We start from the raw sequence: 12,461 nt of genomic DNA on the forward strand, positions 1-12,461 counted from the left end.
ACTCTGTACCGGTACCCCCAGTATATAGCCTCCACATTGACTCTGTACCGGTACCCCCAGTATATAGCCTCCACATTGACTCTGTACCGGTACCCCCAGTATATAGCCTCCACATTGACTCTGTACCGGTACCCCCAGTATATGGCCTCCACATTGACTCTGTACCGGTACCCCCAGTATATAGCCTCCACATTGACTCTGTACCGGTACCCCCAGTATATAGCCTCCACATTGACTCTGTACCGGTACCCCCAGTATATAGCCTCCACATTGACTCTGTACCGGTACCCCCAGTATATAGCCTCCACATTGACTCTGTACCGGTACCCCCAGTATATAGCCTCCACATTGACTCTGTACCGGTACCCCCTGTATATAGCCTCCACATTGACTCTGTACCGGTACCCCCTGTATATAGCCTCCACATTGACTCTGTACCGGTACCCCCAGTATATAGCCTCCACATTGACTCTGTACTGGTACCCCCAGTATATAGCCTCCACATTGACTCTGTACCGGTACCCCCAGTATATAGCCTCCACATTGACTCTGTACCGGTACCCCCTGTATATAGCCTCCACATTGACTCTGTACCGGTACCCCCAGTATATAGCCTCCACATTGACTCTGTACCGGTACCCCCAGTATATAGCCTCCACATTGACTCTGTACCGGTACCCCCAGTATATAGCCTCCACATTGACTCTGTACCGGTACCCCCAGTATATAGCCTCCACATTGACTCTGTACCGGTACCCCCTGTATATAGCCTCCACATTGACTCTGTACCGGTACCCCCTGTATATAGCCTCCACATTGACTCTGTACCGGTACCCCCAGTATATAGCCTCCACATTGACTCTGTACTGGTACCCCCAGTATATAGCCTCCACATTGACTCTGTACCGGTACCCCCAGTATATAGCCTCCACATTGACTCTGTACCGGTACCCCCTGTATATAGCCTCCACATTGACTCTGTACCGGTACCCCCTGTATATAGCCTCCACATTGACTCTGTACCGGTACCCCCAGTATATAGCCTCCACATTGACTCTGTACCGGTACCCCCAGTATATAGCCTCCACATTGACTCTGTACCGGTACCCCCTGTATATAGCCTCCACATTGACTCTGTACCGGTACCCCCAGTATATAGCCTCCACATTGACTCTGTACCGGTACCCCCAGTATATAGCCTCCACATTGACTCTGTACCGGTACCCCCAGTATATAGCCTCCACATTGACTCTGTACCGGTACCCCCAGTATATAGCCTCCACATTGACTCTGTACTGGTACCCCCAGTATATGGCCTCCACATTGACTCTGTACTGGTACCCCCAGTATATAGCCTCCACATTGACTCTGTACCGGTACCCCCAGTATATAGCCTCGCTATTGTTATTTTACTGCTGCTGCTTAATTATTTGTTACTTTTATTTGACATTTTTTACTTATCAATTTTTTACTTAACACTTATTTTTTCTTAACTTCTTTAGGGATTGTTGGTTAAGGGCTTGTAAGTAAGCATTTCAAGGTCTACACCTGTTGTATTCAGCGATCGTTACACAGGTGCACCTTGTACTGAGGACAATAAAAAGCCACTCTAAAATGTGCAGCTTTAACGCTACAACCCCACCATCTCATGGTCGAGGATGAAAATGTATATGGTCGTGTATATCGACGACATCCTGGTCTACTCGGCCGCCGTGGAGGATCACATCGCCTACGTCTGAGTAGTCCTGGAACGCCTCCTGGCAAACCACCTGTTTGTCAAGGCTGAGAAGTGTCAGTTTCATCAAGGGTCTTTCTCCTTCCTTTGCTAGCAAATCAGCCCGCAAGGAGTGAAGATGGACGTCAAGAAGGTAGATGCAGTCAAGTCATGGCCAGTCCCAACCACCATAAAGGGGTTACAACGTTTTTTGGGGTTTGCCAAATTCTACCGCCGTTTCATCAAGAACTTCCTCTCCATCGCCACTCCTCTCTCCTTAAAGGGGGGTCCCCGAAGGTTGGAGTGGAGTCCAGCAGCTGACGAGGCCTTCTGCCTACTAAAGGGACGTTTCCCCTACCCCCATTGCTCAAACACCCAGATCCCATGATAACCTTTGTGGTGGAGGAGGACTCGTCAGAGGTGGGAGTGGGGGCAGTTCTGTCTCAACGAAAAGGTAATCCACAGAAATTGTATCTGTGTGTGGATTACCCTAAGAAACTATCCCCTGCAGAGAGAAATTACGACGTCGTGATCGAGAGCTCCCGGCAGTGAAGTTGGCATTAGATGAGTGGAAACACTGGCAGGAGGGCGCCAAGGACCCATTCGTCATCCTCGCCGACCATTGGAAGGTTGAATCCACTCCGAGCAAGGTGAGCCATGTTCTTTACAGGATTTGACTTGCAGCGTAGCCTAGTGGTTAGAGCGTTGGACTAGTAACCGTAAAGGTTGCAAGATCAAATCCCCGAGCTGACAAGGTACAAATCTGTCGTTCTGCCCCTGAACAACACAGTTAACCCACTGTTCCTAGGCCATCATTGAAAATAAGAATTTGTTCTTAACTGACTTGCCTGGTTAAATAAAGGTAAAATAATTTAGTTTAAAAACAGAATACCATAGCCGGTGCCCTGTCCCGTCTCTACAATTTGGGAGAGGATCCTGTCCAGAATGCAACCACAATCCCTTCCTCTCGAGACGTAGCCCCTGTGGTCTGGGACGTAGATGTGGACATCCGCCAGGCTCTGGTGAGGGAGCCCACACCCACTACCTGTCCTCCTGAGCGCATCTACATTCCCACAGGGATAAGGGATTGGCTGCTGACCTGGGTGCACACAGTTGACCCAATCCATCTCCGAGAAGTATTGGTGGCCTACTTTGGCGCAGGACGTGAGTCGCTACATCAACTCCTGTCCCGTATGTGCTCAGACCAAATCCCCCGGCATGCTCCAGCAGGGGAACTCCTTCCGGTGCCTCAGCGTCCCTGGTCTTATCTATCCATTGATTTTGTCACTGAATTCCCCTCTGATGGTTTCACCACCATTTTGGTGGTTGTGGATAGATTTTCTAAATCCTGTCGTTTCATCCCTCTCTCTGGTTCCCTACTGCTCTACAGGTCGCTGAGGCACTATTCCAGCAGGTCTTCCGGGCATTATGGCCTTATGGAGGACATCGTCTTCGACCGTAGCCCCCAATTCATATCATAGGTATGGAGAGCCTTTATGGAGAAGCTCATGGTTGCAGTCAGTCTCACTTCCGGGTATAGGCCTCAGTCTTACGGGCAGGTGGAGAGGATGAACCAGGAGCTGGGGAGGTTCCTGAGGAGTCACTGCCAGGACTGGCATGGCGAGTGGGCCCAATTCCTTTCATGAGCGAAGTACACTCAGAATTCATTATGTCACTCCTCCCCTGGGCTGACACCCTTCCAGTGTGTTCTGGGTTTTCAGCCGGCTCATTTTAAAAGGCTAATTGTTCATTAGGAAACACTTTTGCAATTATGTTAGCACAGCTGAAAACTGTACTGATTAAAGAAGCAATAAAACTGGCCTTTAGACATTTGTGGGTTCGATTACAGGCTCAAAATGTCCAGAAGCAAGGATCTTTTCTTGTTCTGAGAAATGAAGGCTATTCCATGTGAGGAAATTGCCAAGACACTGAAGATCTCGTACAACGCTGTGTACTACTCCCTTCACAGAAATGCGCAAACTGTCTCTAACCAGAATAGAAAGAGGAGTAGGAGGCCCCGGTGCACAACTGAGCAAGAGGACAAGTACATTAGAGTGTCTAGTTTGAGAAACAGACGCCTCACAAGTCCTCAACTGACAGCTTCATTAAATAGTACCCCCAAAACACCAGTCTGAACGTCAACAGTGAAGAGGCGACTCCGGGATGCTGGCCTTCTAGGCAGAGTTGCAAAGAAAAAGCCATATGTCAGACTGGCCCAAAAAAATAAAAGATTAAGATGGGCAAAAGAACACAGACACTGGCAGTGGTGGACTGGCCGTCGGGAGCACCGGGTCATTTCCCGGTGGCCTGAGGGTCGTTTTGGCCTGCCGTGAATAGTCAACTTGACCAGCGATAATATAGCATGCATGATTAAGTTGATGGAGAATCCACTCTTCAGGTGCGACTCACGCTCTCGGCTGCAGTGTCCCCGCGCCAAAAATGACATCAAGTCTCTCTGCGACACACATAGCAACCGTCTACCTGCTTCTCTACCGATAACGTTTTAGACAAGTTGAACGGTGAAATTGGACGGTCGGAAAAGGAAAGTTGGAGCAGAGAGGGAGAGAATAAAAAAGAGTAAGGCCCTTGCCACAAACGCTGCTAAATGGTCAGTCAAAAACATTAGCTAAAACACATACTGACACACACACACGACACCCAGCATGGCTAGCTAGGTAGCCTAGCTAATAATAGTGACACAACGGCCGGTAGGCTAAACAGTTTGCACGTCTTACGTCTTTGTGGAGGAATTATATCATGGCAATAAGTGCAACATCGTGATCATAATATGACATTGAATGACATTAATACATTACAAAAACGGTTTGCTAGGTGTTGGCAAGAGCATAAGCGAATAGGTAAACTGGGATATGACTAAAGAGTTAATCAGGGTGATTTTTCCACAAATAGACAGGTGCTGTATTTACCTTTCCATGGTCGCAAGATCTTATCTATTTTTGTTCAATTTCTATTCAAATGTATTGAGATCATTTGTTTCTTTTGGGAGATGTATACAGAGTATGTCCACATCTCGGATCAGACCATTTTATTGGTAAACTACAATGTAATGTAAAAGTTGTATTTTTTGTGATCCAATAAGTAATATGGTACAATTATCATAATTTGGTTGTAATCCAGAGAGCTAAGAAAAAAATATTTATATCCTCTATGAGGCTGTGGAGGGATCCAAGTTGTGAATTTAAAAGAAAACATGAATCATCAGCGTACAATGACACCTTTATTTTTAAGCCCTAGATTTCTAATCCCTTGATATTATTGTTGGATCTGATTTTAACCGCTAACATTTCAATGGCCATAATAAATATATATGCTGATAGTGGACAACCTTGTTTTCTGAGAAGTAGCCATTATTTACTATTGTCACATGTGCTCCCTCTCCGGCCTCTAGGTCACCAGGCTGTTCATTATGGCGCACACCTGTCACCAGCGTTACACGCATTATGACACTCACCTGGACTCCATCACCTCTTTGATTACCTGCCCTTTATATGTCTCTCCCTCTGGTTTCTACCCCCATTGCTGTTTCATGTCAGTGCGCTGTTTGTGTTCCTTGTTTTGTTCATTTATTTATTAATTAAATGTATTCATTCCCTGAACTTGCTTCCCGACTCTCAGCGTACATCCTTACAACTATTTTACACCTAGGGTTACTATACATGATTTTAACCCATTTTATAAGAGATTGTCCAAAATTGAAATGTTCCAGGCATTAATATATAAACTCCAGTCGTTTCCCAGATTGGTCATATTGTTCTATTGTTTGCAATACTTGCTTTATATTATCCCCAATATATTGTCCATGTAAAAAACCTGTCTGATTAGAATGAATAATGTCCAACAATACCTTTTTAATTCTATGCGCTATACATTTTGATAGCATTTTTGCATCACAACACTGAAGTGTAAGGGGCCTCCAATTTTTTTATGGACTGGATCTTTATATTTACCACTTTGAATCCTGTTTCAGTAATAATGAAGGAGTGGTTAAAACATGCTAATAACGGTCCTCTGAGGATATCAAAAAAGGTTTATCAGAGTTATTGACCTCACAAGAAGACAGATTCGAGTAACTTACATTGTGGTGCTGAAACTTGAATCAGCAGCCACGGCACAAACAATCGGAAATGGACAGCTCATGGTGCTGAAAGTATGCAAAATTGAGTAAACATCATTCATTTTAAACGTCTTCATTTTTATTAGGGATATGTGTTGGAGCCTATTTCTTCCTATTTAAGAAATAAGAGGTAGGCCTACCGGTTTGACTGATGAAATTAGGCTATAGGCTGCTATATCCATAGATATGTTAGTCAATTCCTCCAACCGCCATGCATTCTTTAAATAGCCCACCTCTGTGTCTGTTAAGACTTGAAGTTAGTTTGTATGAAAGGGTATGCCATAGGCCTACCTTTTCTTAAAGAAAAGGGCAAAAAGTACACTGTTAGTTTAATATTTTGAGGAAAAATAAACGGATGTGATTATATACAGTTATCTATAACAACGCTTTGGTCCGCGATACTTAATGCTAGAAACAAGATGTAATAACTGGGAAAGACGTGACTCTGATGCATATGGGGATATTGTTGTTTCATTTGGAAATAATCTAATTCTGTCACTATCAATTGATTAAACTATTCACATTCTGTACAATAAAATACATTTAAACCCAGACAGCTTTTAGGGAAACAATTGTGACCTCTCGTTGGGTTAAGCCAAGGAAGAAGATTAGCCAGCAGTTGAAGCTTACATTTTTCTGCGTCACTAGGCCTACTCGGTCTGGGGTGGAAAGGTAGGCCTAACTTGAAAGTACCATGCTCAGATCCCTACTAACGTCTCAGAGTTAATTATTTGCAATCAGGTTCAGTTTCGTTGCAAATAATACACACTGGCATTGTAGAAATATAATAAGATGAACACATAGGACTATCTCTCTGTCTATACTGTAATTTCAGTCATTTGTGATTTATTTAAAACGTTTCTACTAATACTGTATGGTAACTCTATTGAAGTCCACTCTTGTACAGCACACTAAAGGTGTATCTCTTTCTCTACAATTTAGGAGATATTTAAGATTAAGAGAGATTTAAGATATTTTGTTGTTTGTGATGGTACTCTAGGTGCGAGGCACATCCTGTGCCACCAGTCAGTTGATGGTGGATGACCTTCTGACCCCGTGCTCGCCAGGTGACCCGGCGGCCATTGAATTGACCTGGATGGATGTGCCTAGCGACAAGCTGCTGGAGCCCATCATCTGCATGGTGAGAAACACACATTCACAGCACCGACATACTCACATTCACTGCTCACAAACATACTGGAACATGCTGTTTCATCATACACATCCAGGCATTGCAAACTGACTCTCACATTTGTGTAATTTCTGAACCATGCTCATGATTTTGTTTGTCTTCTGTGTGTGTCCCTCTGCCCTCCAGTCTGATATGCTGTGCTCACTATCCACCACGCAACCCACAGTCAACATGGAGGTCTTGTTCAAGGTCAGGAAGTTCACAGAGGACTTAGAGCAGGAGGGTTGAGAGGCCCTGGTTGGCAGGGGATTTACTACTCCTTACTCAGTCTCTCCTATCAAGACCCAACTCCAGTCAAATAGTAGCTACAGTATTACAACAGTATTACAACACTACGAACCTGCATTGACAAGAATGATGGAGCATTTTAACTTACACACAATTGTTTTTTGTTGTTGCATATCCCAACTCCCTCTGAGACACCCACAAGTGCCTTATTTTCCCACTTTGTCAGCAACCTTTCGGTAACTGGCCCAATGATTGAAAGTTGAGGCTACGTGCCGCCCCTTAGTGGGTCTGCAGGGTGACTCCCCTAGTGGGTCTGGAACCCAGGTCAGCAGCACTACATTGCTGTGTGTCTGTATAGTTGAGGGTGTATTGGTTTAGTTATACTCAATTCAGTTCTGTTTCCAGAGGGGATCTCAATGCTGTTACACGTAGCCACGATCACCAAGCTACCCTGACTTAATAAAACCTCAATTCAAAAAGAACAAGATGTGCTTGTCATTGTTTTATTTTTTACTTGTATTATAGTATACCCACATTTCTGTCCACTACTTTTGAATCAGGTAGTAATTCAACAGATACATGTGCTGCCTTTCCAACTGATGTCAAGTTCCAACACAAATATTCATTTGAAAAAGCAATAGACTTTCACATTGTAGGTCTGTTGTTTAAACAATGTCATCATAATATATGCCATTTAGCAGATGCTTTCATCCAAAGTGACTTACAGTCATTTGCACGTACATTTTACGTATGGGTTTCCCCGGGAATCGAACCCACAACCCTTGTGGTGGGATCGGCATGCTCTACACAGGATCATCATTTATACTGTAATATGTGTTTATAACAGGGAGTGACATTGATAATAAAAGTCTATAGCAGTGTAATAAGTGTGTATAACAATGTACAGCACATCTACCAACGCAACGATGCGTTTCAAGAACCTAAACTATTTTGTTTCAGAATCCTCAGACCCCTGACAGGGAGTAGCATAGGGGATAGTGCCATCTAGTGGAATGGAAATTAAACTATTATTCCAGATATTATTTAATAAAGAATATTGAAAACCTAAATTACTTTTCAGAGATCAGAGAAACTTAACAGAACGCATCTTGAAACAGAAAATATACCACAAGTTGTGGACGATGGACTTTTAATTTGAAGCTTTTTGCTCGATTTGGAACCGTTAATGTCGCTGATTTCATGGAGCTCTCCTGCGCATCAATTACTTCACGAAATCCCGCAACGTGAAAGCGCCAGAAATAAACATCGCGAGATTGTAAATATGTGTGAAAATCAGAGATTTGAAAGCAGACGCTTTCATCCAAAACGATTTACAGTAATGCGTACATACATTCTTCTTTTGGGTGGCCCATGGAAATTAGACTTTTTCGAGCTTTTCGAAGATATTTTTGTATCTCTTTCTTTGTAATACTGTATGTATTCAATCATTTCGATTTGATCACTTCCCAATGGGCACATAAATCAATTCAATGTTTATTCCACGTTGGTTCAACGTAATTTAATTGAAATTACATGGATATTGTGTCACAGTGAATTTTATAATCTGCAGTCAATTTCATTGTGTTTTCATGTGCCATGATTCTGACATTTGACATATGATCCTCATAGGATTAGGCTAAATAGTTTCAGTGGTGCAGTAGATGTAATCTCAATTCAATACGATGTGCATTTACTGTACATATAGCCAATATAGCTATTAAACTCATCTGTGACGCAAAGTGGCCTAATATGTTTGTGACGTTCCATGGAACCCACGGTATTGTTTAAAACTCGATTCTGACTGGCTTGCAAGTCATTCTACAGGGTAAATCATAAATGAAAACGTGCTTTTATATCAGTGTGACAGATTCACAATACCGAGCGTGTCTCAAACCGTACCGCACTTTTATCTGCCTAAAGGTATCTTCACCCACGACTGGATAGGCCTTTTAGATACGCTTGTCCAAGGTAAGGATATGAGTCAAGCTATAGCCTACTTTCAATGTTTTCGTTTCCCGAACTCAAGTTACTCCAGTCAAGTGATTCATCGTAAATTTGTTGTTTTGACTGAGCAGTCCAATGGCCAATGCTGTTTTTGGACTATGAGACCCTCGGCTATATACTATGATGAGCCAATAACATGCATAGATGATGCATTAGGCATTGCACAAGTCAGTGTCTAGGTCAGAATATAAAGTAGCTATTTCCGTTAACTCAAATTACTCAAGTCAAGTGATTAACCGTAAGAGTTAGTTGTTTTGACTGTCAAAAAAATAACTTTGATGGAATATTCCAAATTACAATGGCAATTATGCATCACAAATTCACATTATTACTTGTATTTCAATGATTCATCCAGGCCCAAGACATAAAGTCGCCTGAAAGCTGTGTAGCAATAATTCCAGCTCCTGACCCATAGGATGGTAATCACATACATGATTGACTTAATCAAGAATCATGGATACCTTTCATGTGAGTACTCACACACCCAATTTTTTTTTACATACCTCAGAAGGAAGATACCTCAATATCTGGAAGCACTGTCTCATGTACAATTGTTAATGCTATCTCTGAAATGTCTAACAAAATGTTGACTTGATCGTTTCAAGTTGGAACTAGTGGTCAACATTGGGACAATGCCGCCCAGAATAACAGGGACCAACATTTTCATGGAGGTAAGCACTACACTTCTGATGGGTTTAAAGATTGTATTACAAAGTAAAGTAAACCCCAGCTGTTGTTATTCTTTTCACAGGGAAGAACAAACCCCATTATGCCATGAATGTTTCATTGCTGAACAACCATAGATATTTTTCCTCTAATTTGGCTCCCGTTCCTCCAAACAGTGAGCAAGACCTGCCAGCAGAGCTCACTGGAGCAGGGAGACATCCCGTCATCCTTTTGGCACCTGACAAAGTACACTTTTTTTCTTCTAAATACACTATAGTAACATCTTCTGCACAAAGTTACATTCCTAATAAGATTGGTGTTAAGTGGGAAAGAATCCTAAAGATGGTCCACTGGGCATGGTCTGAAGCCTCTCGTCATCTCAGTATGTTGAACCATCTGATTTCCTGCAGGCTTGAGATTCAGATCCTGCTGAACGATGTTAAGCAGTCGATTAACCACATGCAGGGGACGCTGAACACCATGCAGGGGCAGTGTATTGAGTTGCAGACTGCCATATCTAAGGTAGTGTCAGATGAGTCTCAGATACAGAAGAATAAGTCTATGATGGTATGGTGGTAATGATTGAGATGGTGATTATAGTAATGATGACTAGCGGTACCCCACCCTACGGGCGGTAAATCATTGGATCTGATTAATTCAATTCAATGCAATTCAATCTTTGAGGACTGCAACCATAGAAATACAATTTATTTACACTAATAATAATCTATTGTCAACTTCCCATCTATGGTTATCTTGCTCATTGCTCACTGTCAATTGCTCACTGTTACCCTATGCGTGCAACTATTATTGATTTCTCACACAAAAATAATTTGGTTGCAAATGTACCTGGGGCCACGTAAATAATTGTTAGGCTACTCATTTTGAATTCACCGGTGGCAACTTGTGTGACCATAAAAGTCTGTGTGCGACTGGGGACAGTAAAATAATTTGGTTACTGACCTGCCCTACATCATAGAAGGCCCTTCAAGTCGGAACTCGAAAATTCCGACATTTCTGACTCTCTGACTCGCTAACTCGTTATGGAATGAGGATTTCAGGTTTCCCACCTGTGAAGTATCAGAATCAACCAGTAGGAAGCTCTACGCTAATAACGTACATTCATTTTAACTCTGAGGTTCCAAGTTTCCGAAAGCATGTGAATGCGTCAATAATTGCCATGGTAATTTTGAATGTTCAGTCAGTGAGCATTATGGGTAATTGTCCTTCATACTTACATCAAATGCTTTATGATAGCATCATCTCCTGTAGTAACAGTGCCGTTCCAAACACAATTACAATTAAAATGAACAAAGATACAAAATATTGCTAAAGTGAAGAAAATCAGCTCAAAATTGTAGGAGGAAATGCCCCTGCAGCAGGGAGGCTTACGGTATTATAATATATTGTAGATAACATGAATATAATTTGTGTATTTGCAGTATCAATACACATACAAATGGAAGTATATGCTAGGGAATGATCTACACTGAGTGAACAAAACATTAAGAACACCTTCCTATTGAGTTTCCCCCCTTTGGTGGTGGACCATTGTTGATACTCAGGGAAAACTGTTGAGCGTGAAAAACCCAACAGCATAGCAGTTCTTGACCCAAACCGGTGCGCCTGGCACATACTACCATACTCTGTTCAAAGGGACTTAAATCTTTGGTCTTGCCCATTCACCCTCTGAATGACACACATACACAATCCATGTCTCAATTGTCTAAAAATCATTCTTTAACCTGTCTCCTCCCCTTCATCTACACTGAGAAGAAGATTTAACAATTCACATCAATAAGGGATTATAGCTTTCACCTGATTTGTCTATGTCACTGAAAGAGAAGGTGTTCTTAATGTTTAATCCACTCAGTGTATGTGTCAATGATGTTATAGATTCCAAGTGGTTGATTTTTTAGGGAATTAATTTATGCTCTATTTATACCTGCAGATCATCACAGCAGCCGAAGTTGCTGTGCAGAGGGAGGAGATGCTCCGAGCATCAGGCCTCATCCTGTCACAGAGGGAGGGTATCCTCCAAACAGCCAGTGCCCCTGCACAGAGGGAGGAGATTCTCCCAGCAGCTAGCATCACTGCGCAGAGGGAGGAGTTCTTCCGAGCATCAGGCCTCATTCCTGAAGAGAGAGAGGACATCCTCCTCACAGCCAGTGTCCCAGCACAGAGGGATGGGATTCTCTCAGCAGCCAGCATCCCTGCACAGAGGGAGTTGATCCACCTGATGGCCAGTGTCACTGCGCAGAGGAAGGGAATCTTCCCAAAGGCCACGGTCCCTGCGCACAGGGAGGGGATCATCCTAAAGGCTAGTGTCCCTGCAGAGAGGGAGGAGATCCCTGTGAAGAATGAAAACAATCATCCACAACCACCTTCCATCATCCGCATTGTGGCACCATTGTGGAAATGGGATGGTGGAGCGTGTACTCCACCTGTGGATTTCTATTCCAAGAGAAGAGGTCACTTAACCTTACCTAATTAGTAAAGAAATTACTATTGTGATAGCGTGA

General features: G+C 43.0%; 1 long non-coding RNA gene across 1 annotated transcript in view; it reads left to right on the top strand.

Annotated features, from left to right (window-relative positions):
• The window catches only part of LOC109903904 (uncharacterized), a 10,031-nt gene extending 2,280 nt beyond the window's left edge, over positions 1-7,751 (top strand). Inside the window, exons 2-3 of the long non-coding RNA XR_002257090.2 lie at positions 6,850-6,990; positions 7,168-7,751. This is a non-coding gene — a long non-coding RNA (uncharacterized LOC109903904). The remainder of the gene's footprint in view (positions 1-6,849; positions 6,991-7,167) is intronic.
• Positions 7,752-12,461: the final 4,710 nt, after the last annotated feature.

Source organism: Oncorhynchus kisutch, linkage group LG14, assembly GCF_002021735.2.
Source record: "Oncorhynchus kisutch isolate 150728-3 linkage group LG14, Okis_V2, whole genome shotgun sequence".
Classification (NCBI taxonomy): Eukaryota; Metazoa; Chordata; class Actinopteri; order Salmoniformes; family Salmonidae; genus Oncorhynchus; species Oncorhynchus kisutch.